Consider the following 11,812-nt stretch of genomic DNA (forward strand, 5'->3'; position numbering starts at 1 on the left):
GGTCTGGAATTTTCTTTAAAAGATCCGATTCAGTTCTTAGAGCTGGACTTTAGTTTGGAAAAGTTTGGAATGCCTTTCAAGGTTTTGGATTATAAATATATATTTATATATTTTAAAGAAAAAGACGTATAAAAGGTCTAAAATTATTTGAAAAATTGTATTTTCCTTTTTACCTGGTTTTAAACTGTTTTTTATTTCTAATCAGATGTTTGAAGTGTTATGTTTAATTGTTTTACCTACTAAGTTTTAAAGTAGGTACACAATTAAAAGGGTTAAAAACTCTATGTGAATGATAAAGAATAGTACAAATTCTGTTTTTTTGTCAAACAAACAGCCTTCAGACACAGAAACTGACACACTGTCCATTATGTATACATACTCATATGGTACAGGGGTGGCACAGTGACTAAGTGGGTAGCACTGTCGCTTCACAGCAAGAAGGTCCTGGGTTCGATCCCCAGGTGGGGCGGTCCGGGTCCTTTCTGTGTGGAGTTTGCATGTTCTCCCCGTGTCTGCGTGGGTTTCGTCTGGGAGCTCCAGTCACTTGCACAGTCCAAAGACGTGCAAGTGAGGTGAACTGGAGACACTAAATTGTCCATGACTGTGTTGGATATAAACTTGTGAACTGATGAATCTTGTGTAATGAGTAACTACCGCTCCTGTCATGAATGTAACCAAAGTGTAAAACATGACATTAAAATCCTAATAAACAAACAAATATATGGTACAGATGTAATGAAAAGAACAAAAATACATATTAAAGACAAGAACAGGGTAAATTACATTATTTATTCTTAGTCTATTTTAGCTAGGATACTAATATGTAGAATAAAAGCAGACAAAAGAAGTTTGGAATTTTATTAAAAAGATCAGTTTGTGGTGCATTCAATACATTGGAAATAGTTCTGGGATTTGCTTGTAATGTCTGGAATGATCTAGAACGTTTTAACAGGTAGAACGTTCTGGAAAAATGACTGGAATGTTCTTTTAAAAGACTGAACTTTTCTGTTAGCAGTCTGAGAGTTTCTGAAATGACTTAAATTCTGGAACTTTCTTGAATTATTGTTGATTATTGCAGATGAACTCTTCTCATTTCTCTGCCTTCAGAATACACCATGGCTGCGTCCCAAATCGCACATTAAAATCTAACGAGTGAGTCAAACTGACATCAGTAGTGCACTATGTTTACACGCTATTAAGTAGATCAGGGCAGTGATTGGAACACAGCTTTAGTCGCTGCTTGTGAGAACGAAGATTTAATAGCTAACCATGGTTCCACCGGTGCAGGTCTCACCACTTATCAAGGTAGATTTGATTAGTCTGATATGTAGAAGTAGCGTTTTAATATAAAATCATTACAAATTGTATGTTACGTGTCATTCGGTGCAATTTATTTGTCGGGAAATAGTGCTAGCAGATGCTAACGGTTTACCTCAGATTTACCTCAGTAGAGCGCTTAGCTTCTTGGCTAATGCTAGCTAGGCTAATACACTGTATTAGAAGGTCAGTGGTGGCGACTTTGCTCTCATATTTTAACTTTTTTTTTTCTTTTTGTTACAAACGTGATATGACAATAAAGTAAAGCGTTCTGTGTGAGATATTTCGATAAAATCGCATTTAATCCTGTTTAGATTTTACATCGTTACGCGCTAGAAATCAAATAAAGGTCAAAATAGGTCAAATAAATACGGATTTCTGAAGGAGCTACAAATAAAAGATTCAGATATTTTAGTCTTTAAATTGTATAAGTTAAACATATAATCAGACTAAGAATTATACACATCATACACCGATCAGCCATAACATTAAAACCACCTCCTTGTTTCTACACTCACTGTCCATTTTATCAGCTCCACTTACCATATACAGGGGTTGGACAAAATAACTGAAACACCTGTCATTTTAGTGTGGGAGGTTTCATGGCTAAATTGGACCAGTCTGGTGGCCAATCTTCATTAATTGCACATTGCACCAGTAAGAGCAGAGTGTGAAGGTTCAATTAGCAGGGTAAGAGCACAGTTTTGCTCAAAATATTGCAATGCACACAACATTATGGGTGACATACCAGAGTTCAAAAGAGGACAAATTGTTGGTGCACGTCTTGCTGGCGCATCTGTGACCAAGACAGCAAGTCTTTGTGATGTATCAAGAGCCACGGTATCCAGGGTAATGTCAGCATACCACCAAGAAGGACAAACCACATCCAACAGGATTAACTGTGGATGCAAGAGGAAGCTGTCTGAAAGGGATGTTCGGGTGCTAATCCGGATTGTATCCAAAAAACATAAAACCACGGCTGCCCAAATCACGGCAGAATTAAATGTGCACCTCGACTCTCCTGTTTCCACCAGAACTGTCCGTCGGGAGCTCCACAGGGTCGATATACACGGCCGGGCTGCTATAGCCAAACCTTCGGTCACTCGTGCCGATGCCAAACGTTGGTTTCAATGGTGCAAGGAGCGCAAATCTTGGGCTGTGGACAATGTGAAACATGTATTGTTCTCTGATGAGTCCACCTTTACTGTTTTCCCCACATCCGGGAGAGTTACGGTGTGGAGAAGCCCCAAAGAAGCGTACCACCCAGACTGTTGCATGCCCAGAGTGAAGCATGGGGGTGGATCAGTGATGGTTTGGGCTGCCATATCATGGCATTCCCTTGGCCCAATACTTGTGCTAGATGGGCGCGTCACTGCCAAGGACTACCGAACCATTCTGGAGGACCATGTGCATCCAATGGCGGTGCCGTGTATCAGGATGACAATGCACCAATACACACAGCAAGACTGGTGAAAGATTGGTTTGATAATCATGAAAGTGAAGTTGAACATCTCCCATGGCCTGCACAGTCACCAGATCTAAATATTATTGAGCCACTTTGGGGTGTTTTGGAGAAGCGAGTCAGGAAACGTTTTCCTCCACCAGCATCACGTAGTGACCTGGCCACTATCCTGCAAGAAGAATGGCTTAAAATCCCTCTGACCACTGTGCAGGACTTGTATATGTCATTTCCAAGACGAATTGATGCTGTATTGGCCGCAAGAGGAGGCCCTACACCATACTAATAAATTATTGTGGTCTAAAACCAGGTGTTTCAGTTATTTTGTCCAACCCCTGTAGAAGCACTTTGTAGTTCTACAATTACTGACTGGAGTCCTTCTGTTTCAATGGTCAGGACCACCACAGAGCAGGTATTATTTAGGTGCTGGATGATTCTCAGCACTGCAGTGACACTGACATGGTGCTGGTGTGTTAGTGTGTGTTGTGCTGGTATGAGTGGATCAGACACAGCAGCGCTGCTGGAGTTTTTAAATACCGTGTCCACTCACTGTCCACTCTATCAGACACTCCTACCTAGTCGGTCCACCTTGTAGATGTAAAGTCAGAGACGATCGCTCATCTATTGCTGCTGTTTGAGTCGATCATCTTCTAGACCTTCATCGGTGGTCACAGGACGCTGCCCACGGGGCGCTGTTGGCTGGATATTTTTGGTTGGTGGACTGTTCTCAGTCCAGCAGTGACAGTGAGGTGTTTGAAAACTCCAGCAGCGCTGCTGTGTCTGATCCACTCATCACGTGTCACTGCAGTGCTCAGAATGATCCACCACCTAAATAATACCTGCTCTGTGGTGGTCCTGACCATTGAAAAACAGGGTGAAAGCAGGGTAAAAGTATGTAGAGAAACAGATGGACTACAGTCAGTAATTGTAGAACTACAAAGTGCTTCTATATGGTAAGTGGAGCTGATAAAATGAACAGTGAGTGTAGAAACAAGGAGGTGGTTTTAATGTTATGGCTGATCAGTGTATTATATACTGTATAAGAATAACACGATTTACATTTACCCAGTAATTATATGGCCAAAGTGTGCCCCCCCCCCCCCCTTTTGTATTGCGTATGGGTGTTTAATGGGTGTATAAACAACAGTTTGAGGAAGGCCCTGTCCTGATCCATTATGATTATACCCCAGTGCTCAAAGCAAGGTCCATAAAACATGTGGTGAATCCCATTTCTTTAATGCTGTCTCCTTGCTACAGGCAGCTTGTTGAAAAGAGCTACAGGATGACCTGAAAGCAGCAGGAACAACACTTCCACAGAGATTGATAAGCATTGAACTGCATGCTTGTAAAGGAAGCACAAGAGACAAATCCAACAGTGAGAAAAAACATGATCTCAGGGCAGTGATAGCTCAGTGGTTAAGGTGCTGGACTAGTAATCAGAAGGTTGCTGGTTCAAGTCCCACCACTGCCAAGTTGCCACTGCCCCCGAGCATTAACCTTCAACTGCTCAAAATCGTGTTCAGTCATAACTGTAAGTCGCTTTGGATAAACGCGTCTGCTAAATGCTGAAAATATAAATGCAGTATTATTCACCTGGCTGCTTTTAATCATCCTAATAGTTCTTTTAGTCTTAGCTTTAACTAAACATCCCCAGTTTTAACTAACCAGGCTCATTTAACGGCATACTATCAGGTAGAGGATACGGAAGAGCATGCAGAGCTTTTTTTTTTAAACCAAAAGAAATCAGCATTAATTTCAGCACAGTGAATTCACTTATACGTTATGAAATATCTGGCTGTAAACTTTTACTGACATTTACTCCCATCATTGCAAAAGATGATGAGAATGTAAGCGTGTGTGTGTGTGTGTTAGCCTCCCAAATCAAATATTTTTAAAGCTCTAACATGAATCATCTTTCTTTTCAGGCTGCGAGATGGTCTTTACTGCTGGTTGGAATCGTCTATGGAAAGCAGCGATATGGTAAAGAAAGTACTTTATTGTTTACTGTTTTGGTAGGAAAGTGTTTAGGGGAATGTGCGGCGAGAGGACGGGGTTACTTTAAACAAATACAAACAAAAACAACAGAATTTTGGGAATTAGGGGATTATTATTATTATTATTCAGAGTTTCAAGGATAATTCTTAGTTGTTTTAACAAAGAATGAAATAAACACATGATCTGACTGGGTCCGTGTACCTTTGGTAATTCGTTTTCCACTTTAATTCCCAAAGTTGAAAAACAAGAAAACGGGTCGTTATTCGTTTTTCGTTTTAAGATCAAAAATCGAATAACAAATAAGCAGAAATTGAAAAACGGGTCGTATTTTAATTTTCCAAAATCAAAATTTTTTATCAGTTCAACCAGAAATAAAAGTGCGAGCGCGTGCACGCGCTGACGTGCGTATACACGCATTTATACACGCTTCATATAAAGAGTAAATCAGGTACAAGTGTCTAGAAGACGGAGCACAAAGTCGTAATAACGTGACGCCGCGTCCCCTGTTCTGACTTTTGTGTCTGTCGTACTTTTTCCTGCACTTGTAATTCACACAAGAACTGTTTATCCTAAAAAAAAAAAAATAGGGGGCTATACTAAGAAAAAAGAATGCTGCATTATTTTTTACATTATTATTATTATTATTACCGTATAGGACCCAGTTCTGTAATACAGGCAGAACTAATCGTACATGTCACATAGTGGTGGTAAATTCGGTTCTTTTTATGGACTCTTTTTATTGCGATTGATTTACTGGATGAAAACGCATCCAAATATCACTCGTCCTCCGTGCACTCAGAGCCAGAGCCAATCAGAGGACTCATAGGATCCGGGTTCATTGAGATCTCGGACTCGTGATTCCTGATCCAGTACGAAGATCCGAATCCTTAACCGAGGCGATTCAATATTTCTTGTTCTCGGCCAGTAAACATCCAAAAATTAATACAATTGCACGAACTAACTCTGCAGTAAACAAGAAGCAACAACAATCAAATATATTTGTAATAGTTTCACCGTGACATGTACGATTAGTTCTTATTACAGAATCGAGTTCTAATAAAGCAATAAGCCACGAGAGGCCGTGCATTACTGTGATTGTAGCACGGGGATGACGTTAAAACTTCTTTCCCCGTGCTAAAATCATAACAGTAACGCACGGCCTCACGTGGCTTATTGCTTTTATAAAACGGCGGTCAACATAAAATATAATAAATACAACAATGTTTAATTCATAAATGTATTTATTGTGTATAAACTTACAATAAAGCGTTCTTCCGCGACGCAAAATAGTTCGATTAACAGTGTTGCTAGGCAACATGAGGGCGAAAATAGCATAAATTTTTTCGATTCAGTGGCGTATTAATATGGAATGATGTGAGGTGGTCCTAGGTGTGCGTTTATCGGGGATTTTACAACGGCTTCGAACGCGGCTCAGCCAATCAGATTTTAGGACCGGAACTATCCGTTTTATAAACGGTAATATAACAGGGGACGCGGCGTCACGTTATTATGACTTTTTGCTCCGTCTTCTGAACACTTGTACCTGATTTAAAGTTTATATGAAGCGTGTATACGCACGTCAGCGCTTGCACGCGCTCGCACTTTTATTTCTGGTTGAACTGATAAAAAATGTTGATTTTGGGAAAATTAAAATACGACCCGTTTTTCAATTTCTGCTTATTTGTTATTTGATTTTTGATCTTCAAACGAAAAACGAATAACGACCCGTTTTCTTGTTTTTCAACTTTGGGATTTAAAGTGAAAAACGAATTACCAAAGGTACACGGACCTGACTGTATATTATTATTAATTTTTTGTCTGGTTCCTACACTGGTTTATAGTTTTGATCTGACCAGTTCAGGGTGAAATATCCTCAGGGAGAACTGGAGTTCTGCCACGTAGCTCTGATGTCTGGAACCTTCTGAATGAAATGAAAATACACGATTAATAATTCTCTGCCTTAATTTCCCCAAGGGGATCAATAAAGTCTGGAGTAAACTAGACATTTTGAGGTATTTATAGCTGCTCACGCCACATTCCTGATCAGACTAATAAATGTGTAGTAGTTTTGTTACCGTGAGCAATAAAGAAAGAAGTGAAGTGATCACAGACGTGTCATTATGTTTTATACACCGATCAGCCATAACATTAAAACCACCTCCTTGTTTCTACACTCACTGTCCATTTTATCAGCTCCACTTACCATATAGAAGCACTTTGTAGTTCTACAATTACTGACTGTAGTCTATCTGGTTTCTCTACATACTTTTTACCCTGCTTTCACCCTGTTCTTCAATGGTCAGGACCACCACAGAGCAGGTATTATTTAGGTGGTGGATGATTCTCAGCACTGCAGTGACACTGACATGGTGGTGGTGTGTTAGTGTGTGTTGTGCTGGTATGAGTGGATCAGACACAGCAGCGCTGCTGGAGTTTTTAAACGCCGTGTCCACTCACCGTCCACTCTATTAGACGCTCCTACCTAGTCGGTCCACCTTGTAGATGTAAAGTCAGAGACGATCGCTCATCTATTGCTGCTGTTTGAGTCGGTCATCTTCTAGACCTTCATCAGTGGTCACAGGACGCTGCACACGGGGCGCTGTCGGCTGGATGTTTTTGGTTGGTGGACCATTCTCAGTCCGGCAGTGACGGTGAGGTGTTTAAAAACTCCAGCAGCGCTGCTGTGTCTGATCCACTCATACCAGCACAACACACACTAACACACCACCACCATGTCAGTGTCACTGCAGTGCTGAGAATCATCCACCACCTAAATAATACCTGCTCTGTGGTGGTCCTGTGGGGGTCCTGACCATTGAAGAACAGCATGAAAGGGGGTAACAAAGCATGTAGAGAAACAGATGGACTACAGTCAGTAATTGTAGAACTACAAAGTGCTTCTATATGGTAAGTGGAGCTGATTAAATGGACAGTGAGTGTAGAAACAAGAAGGTGGTTTTAATGTTATGGCTGATCGGTGTATAACTAACTGTGGCTAACGTGTATTCATGTGTTTTTTTTATGACCCTTTTCTTCATCAGATCACCTGAAGCCGATCGCTGCAGAGGAGAGACGAGTGGAGGAGGAGGAAAGAAAACAGACGGAGGAGCGAGAGAGGATTTACAAACAGCTGGCTGAAGGTAATGATATTCTATTCACTCTTGCCTCATAGCAAGAAGGTCCTGGGTTCGGATCCCAGGTGGAGCGGTTCGGGTCCTTTCTGTTTGTCCTAATTAAATAGAATAAAGTCGTCTATCGATCTATCAAACGTTTGGCTGTTTGTCCTCAGTGTTGTATAACACAAGAGGCTCAGAATGACATTCAACGTCTTAGCGAGACACGAATCATCTCAGATGGACTTTCGTTTATCAGTTAAATTGATATTTGTCGCTCAGATGGCGCAGCGGTGAAAACACACACTTGAACACCAGAGCTGGGATCTGGAATACATCGTATCGAGTCTCGGCTCTGCCCGCCGGCTGGGCTGAGCGGCCACATGAACAACGATTGGCCTGCTGTTCAGATGGGGTGCGGTATTAAAAAGCCGGGGGACTCTCTCGCATAACTGATGCAACTTCGACCTCTGCTGGCTGATTGATGGCGCCTGCACAGAGATGAGAAAAGAGTGCTCTCAGGGTGTGTCTCTCCGTACACGATGCTGAGCTGCACTGCACTAGTGGCATTAGTGGAGAGGAAGCGTGACGCAATCGGGCAATTGGACGCCCTTAAAGGGAGAAAATGCATAAACAAACAAAAAATATTTGATGCACCGATGGTCGTTCGGACCTGAAATCAAGATGTACTGAGCATTAATCATGTCTAAACGTTTTCTAACGTCTCTGCGTTTGTCTCCACAGCTGATTCGGACACCATTCTGAAGTGAAACCTCGCAGCGATCTCTTCATTCACCTTCAACACAACGATTACATTAATTGAAGAAAATGAGATCTCTATATTTTGTAATAAAATGTGTAAAATGTACGTCTGTGTTGTCTGTGTTTGTTAATAATATTAATAATAATAATAAGATATTTCAGCTGTAGTGGCTGCTGGTTTTTATAATCGGTAGTGTGAAGAGCAAGCTGATTAAATCAGGGTGATTAGATGAAGCTTTTGCTCCGTTTACATTGAAAACATGAAGCTAAAGCGGCTTTTTATACAGAGGGGTGAGAAACGCTGGTCAGTACAAACTGGGGATTGTTGTGGGTGCAGATTTTTATACCATGGCCAATGGTAGATCAGTGATTAGGCTAGTGGATCAGTGATTCAATTCAAAGGTCGCTGGTTCAGCCGCTCAGATGGAGCAGCGGTAAAGTACGCTAGCGCACCAGCGTTGGGGTCTCGAATACATCGTATCGGATCTCGGCTCTGCCTTTCCGACTGGGCTGGGCGGCTGCATGAACAACGATTGGCTGTCGTTCAGGGTTAGAGGGTAAGAAAGTCGGATCATAGGTCCTCATAACTGGTGCGACCGCGGCCCCTGCTGGCTGACCGATGGCGCCTGCGCAGGGCTGAGGAATAACGCTGATGGGGGCGTGGCCCTCCGTACACAGTACCCGTCAAGTGTACGAACCCGACTCGTGCAGGTGAAAAATGCAGCCTGTACTGACTGTACGTGCCGGAGGGGGAGGTGAAGGGTCGAATCAGTATAGAGGACGCAATCAGGGTAATTGGACACGACTAGATTAGGGGAGAAAATTGGGGGGGAAAAAAAGTGTGGTAGCACTGTCGCCTCACAGCAAGAAGGTCCTGGGTTCGATCCCCAGGCGGGGCGGTCCGGGTCCTCTCTGTGCGGAGTTTGCATGTTCTCCCCGTATCTGTGTGGGTTTCCTCCCACAGTCCAAAAACATGCAGCCAGGCTAATTGGAGACACTGAATTGTCCTATAGGTACCTAGCCGCTAGGATGCATAAACCAGTGCATTGTGGTGCCGGTCCCAAGCCCGGATAAATAGGGAGGGTCGTGTCAGGAAGGGATCCGGTGTTAAATCTGTGCCAAATCAATAATGTGGATCACGATCCGCTGGCGACCCCTAACGGGAGCAGCCGAGGGAATAGATGTTGTAATTGTAACTCGCTTTGCATAGAAGCATCAGCTAAATTCGTGCTTTGTTGATTGGAAAACCTGCAGCCACACCGCCACCTTGTGGACAACCCTGTACAACCCTGCTTATATACACAGTTTCTAGTTATTTCTATTCATTATTTCTAAATCTATGATTTTGTTTGGGACACCAATAAGAAATGAGTTGCACCAGTGCTGACATCTCGAGCTTGTGAGTTCGAATCTCGGCTTCTACACGAACAAAGATTGGCTCGTCTGAGTAAGAAAGGGAGGGTGTAGGGATTCCTGATGACTGCTGCAGTTACGACCTCTTGTGGCTGATCGATGGCGCTACACGGAGACGGGTGATAATGGGGAACGGTGTGTAACTCTCCGTGCGCGATACGGATCTCCGTATGACCCGCCTGGTGCTGGTGGAAAGAAGCAATTGGTGCTGCACACGTGTCGGAGGGGCCGTGTGTTAGTCACGACCCTCCTCGGTCAGGAGTGGAGGTCTGCAGCAGTAGAGGTGAAATATGATTGGGATGTGATTGGCAAGCCGTAGCCTAGTGGTTAAGGTACTGGATTAGTAATCAGAAGGTTGCCGGTTCAAGCCAGGTTGCTGCTGTTGGGCCCTTGAGCAAGGCCCTTAACCCTCAATTGCTCAGACTGTATACTGTAACTGTAATGTAAGTCGCTTTGGATAAAGGCGTCTGCTAAATGCCGAAAATGTAAATGTAAAATGTGGTTACAACTAAATTGGGAGAACAATTAGGGGAAAGAGGACAAGGTTACTCCAGAAACGACAGATATTTATGCGTAACAGAACGCAACGTTCACGGCGTGATGCTGCAGCTGAATCATTTATTATTTACACTCACGGTGTTGATTTATTATTATTTACGAGGCCTTGTTTTACACTTCAGTACAGCGTCTGTCCGCGAGCACAGTTCACTGAGACGGCTGGTGAATCATGCGGTAAGTGTGTTGCACAGACTCAGCTCTTTCTCGTATTGGAGTGTGACCTGAATCCCAGGATTTATGCTAAACCGTGTGTGGATTACACCGCTGCTCTCCCTCTTTAACCCTCGTAACCACACTGGAGGGCAACGGTGTCGCCGCTCTCACCCCTCCAGTCCCTTTTTTATTCTGTTAAAATTCAACTGTTGTCAGTGACTCAGGTTTACTCTGGGATTTGATCAAAACAGCTTTGTTTTCTGTGTAATACTGCTGGGGTTGAGGACGGGCGACGCGTGGAAAGCTCGACTGTATAAGATAAGAGCATGGCTGGATTACTGACCGGGCCAGTGGGGCCAGCGCCCAGGGGCCCTTGAGGTCAGGGGGCCCCAGGGGGGCCCTGGCCCAAAACATTTTGCGATGCCTATCAACATTTATGATACAATATATTTTTATTTCCGAGGGCCCTCCATTTTAAGGATCCTCTGACTATTAGGGACTTTGACCCCAGGGCCTCTTGGGGGCCCTAGCCATGCTTTTGGGGCCCCTAGCCATGCTTTTGGGCCCTAGCCATGCTTTTGGGGGCCCTAGCCATGCTTTTGGGCCCTAGCCATGCTTTTGGGCCCCTTATGAAAATGGATGAGGCGTTGTGGCCATGCTCTTATCTTATACAGTCGAGCTTTGACTACACTGCTCTGACTTCGACTTCTGGCTATTCTGAGCAACTCTTTGCCCAGGGGCCCAGACTATCCTTAATCCGTCCTTGGATAAGAGGCTTTATTAAGGAATGAGTCAGGAGGAGAAGAGCTGATTACAAAGCTGCTGGAGATAAACCATCAAAAATAGAATCAGCAGCTGCTGGTCTGCAGGAATCAAATCTGAATTCTAGCCATTTTTGCAAGTTCATAAAAACGCACAATTTAATTCTCTTTTAGCGCTTTTCCACCAAAAGAACCCTGGTTCTGGTTCTTGAACCGGTTCTCTTCGGGTTTCTTCGAACCTTGGTGTTCTGTAGAGAACCGACCCGCGTTTCCACCAGGTT

General features: G+C 43.3%; 1 long non-coding RNA gene across 1 annotated transcript; it reads left to right on the forward strand.

The window, feature by feature from the left end:
* The first annotated feature begins 1,195 nt into the window (after positions 1 to 1,195).
* On the forward strand, positions 1,196 to 8,752 carry LOC134330191 (uncharacterized). The gene is made up of 4 exons (XR_010014988.1): positions 1,196 to 1,305; positions 4,702 to 4,756; positions 7,813 to 7,911; positions 8,629 to 8,752. It is a non-coding gene; the product is annotated as an uncharacterized LOC134330191 (long non-coding RNA).
* The last annotated feature ends 3,060 nt before the right edge of the window (positions 8,753 to 11,812 follow it).

The sequence above is a fragment of the Trichomycterus rosablanca genome, chromosome 16, assembly GCF_030014385.1.
Source record: "Trichomycterus rosablanca isolate fTriRos1 chromosome 16, fTriRos1.hap1, whole genome shotgun sequence".
In the NCBI taxonomy this organism is placed as follows: domain Eukaryota; kingdom Metazoa; phylum Chordata; class Actinopteri; order Siluriformes; family Trichomycteridae; genus Trichomycterus; species Trichomycterus rosablanca.